The sequence below is a fragment of the Psittacula echo genome (genome assembly GCF_963264785.1).
Source record: "Psittacula echo genome assembly, chromosome: 4".
Taxonomy (NCBI): domain Eukaryota; kingdom Metazoa; phylum Chordata; class Aves; order Psittaciformes; family Psittacidae; genus Psittacula; species Psittacula echo.
Window position 1 is genome coordinate 77057991 of NC_137738.1, and position 2636 is coordinate 77060626.

A 2636-nucleotide genomic window follows, 5' to 3' on the forward strand; every position below is an offset into this window, starting at 1 on the left:
GTAAAGGCAATTTAGGTCCAAATCCTAAAAGTATACCTTTTTTTGCAAATTCTTACTATGCACAGTAAGAATTATGCATAAAATACACAACCAGAACTAGCCAGCTACTCCAAAATATATCACCATAACCAGAGAGGGTTGGGACCTTCACCTTGCTGATGAACCATGCCAGTGCCTGAAGTGCTGATTTCTTCCTACAAAACACTGATTACCTTCAGCATGCCACAAGAGAAAAGAAGTCAGTGGACACTCCAGCTAAAGAAACAAAATGATCTCCCCTTAGATTGGACAGAGCACTTTAAAAACCTCAGGGAAATAGTATTCCTCAAAACAGCAGGCATGACAAATGGGAACTAAGAGCTGAGTTTGATCCATTCACCTCCTTTTAAATAACATGCCCGCAAATGGAAGTTGAAAAAGAATGAGTGTAGAATTGATTTATTTCAAAACTGGAGACACAAATAAATCCCACATCTATTAAAGAAGTTGTTCTTGTTAGGAGACAAAGTGGCAGCTCAGTGTGGAAACATAGTAATAGCATTCGACAGAGATGTAGTTCATCACTGTTTCTACATTAAAGAAAGACTTTCCTCCAACTCAGATTGCATCCCAGTAGTAGATATTAGGGGTCTTCCCAACTTCTAAAGCTTTTGCTAATGTGTTCAATTTTTAATGCAACCTTCTGTTTCGTGCTTGCTTCTTTACATGTCTAATCATACCTGAGAGAGAAAATCCTGCACATAATGGCTGAATCCACTGCAAATGTGAAAAAAATCATACTCAGGAAAATGTTTCAAGGTGTTATTTACCCAATGCAAATGGATACTGCTCACCAAGATGCTGAGCTGCTTCCTGGGTTTCTAACTCATTAGGTTGGGGGTATTTCAGGGCAGGGACAGTCTCTTCCTTTGTGTTTCCAGAGGAAATACTTCAAGAGTGTTTTAGTCCCAAAGAGGGACTTTTGGTGCTACTACATGCAAAGTTACTGGAGAGCGGCCATACCTGAGCTAGTAAGGATTTGATCTTCTCCACTAATGAGACTGGTCTCAGAACCACTGACCTTGCAGAGAGGTGAATGAGGCATTAGCTGCTCCTTTTCTTGCAGCCTGACGTGTTGCCATGGGGGTGCTTGTAATGTGCAGTGGAGGATTGTGTCAGGCACAACCTCTCCATCAGCTGTGGTAAGCACGCCTCCCATGAGAAGCTGGGCTTCTGAACAGGCACGTGTTCCCTTCCCTTACACACCTGACATCAAATCTTTAGCAGCACCTCAGATTAATTGACATGATTAGAGTGAAATGTGCGTATGTATGTATGTAAGATTTATTTAGATATGTGTTTTAGTATTAGAACAACTGTGCTTCGAGAAGCACATTTATGGGATGATAGGCAGTTTCCCATCTCCACACAGAGGTGTAAGGAGTGCTGGGTACTGCAAAAGGGTGATTGGAGAAGACCTTACCCTGTGGGAACAGCACAGGCATGAATGGCCCTAATGTGACATTTGAATGGCTTCAGAGAGGCACTTTAGACAATAGTACATCACAAAAGAGTAACTCACCAGTAATAACCTTCCTGGTAAGGTGAGGTCTCAGTGTCCTGTCCCAACTCTGGACAGCTGGGTCACCACGCTGGGCAGGAGTGCTTCCATTTGCCTGCTCCCTGTTTGCTGCACTGCTGTAAGCTCTGGTTCATGAGGCTGCTGCAGTCTTGGTCTGACACACTGCTATAGAGACAACCATGACAGAGGAGCCTCTCAGGAGCACCCAAGCCTCCACAGCCAGGAGAATTTCCTTGAGGGAAGGCAGGACAGAGGAGAAGACTGGAGCTGGGCAGTTGTCCTGGGTTCAGCAGCAGCAGTTTTTCTTCTTCTTAGTAGCTGGTGCAGCGCTGTGGTTTTGACTTTTGGCCTGGGAAAATATTGATAAAGCCGATGTTTTCAGTTGCTGGTCAGAATGTTTATCCTGACCAAGGACTTTGTGAGTCTCATGCTCTGCCAGGGAGGAGGAGAAGCCGGGAGGAAGCAGGGACAGGACACCTGACTCAAACTAGCCAAAGAGGTATTCCATACCACAGCACGTCATGCCCAGGAGGTAGAACGGAGAGTCCCCGGAAGGGCTGGATCATGGCAGGGTGGGGGTGAGGTACCGGTCGGTGAGCGGTTGTATTCTCTTACTTGTTATTTCCTTTATCATTATTACTATTAGTGGTAGCAGTAGTGATTTGTGTTATACCTTAGTTATTAAACTGTTCCTATCTCAACCCATGGGAGTTGCATTCTTTTGATTCTCCTCCCCGTCCCTCCAGAAGCGGAGGGAAGAAAGGTGGGGGGGGGGGAAGTAGACTGCGTGGTTCTGATTTATGGCCTGGGCTTAAACCACGACAGTTCTTTTTGGCACCCAACGTGGGGCTCGAAGGGTTGAGATAATGACAGATCTGACCAAGGCACAATGCTGATTTATTGGCTCTCAAAGTTGTTTCTCTTGATGCCACAGTTTCAGTATGCTGCAGCTTACTTAGAGCCGGTATTTGCTGTGTTAGTGTTTATCAAGTGTGGGCCTTGGGCTAAGGTTCTTGTTTCATTGTACTTTATGGTAATGGCTTGTAATGCGGGCGGGCTCTGGCAGCAAGGCGGG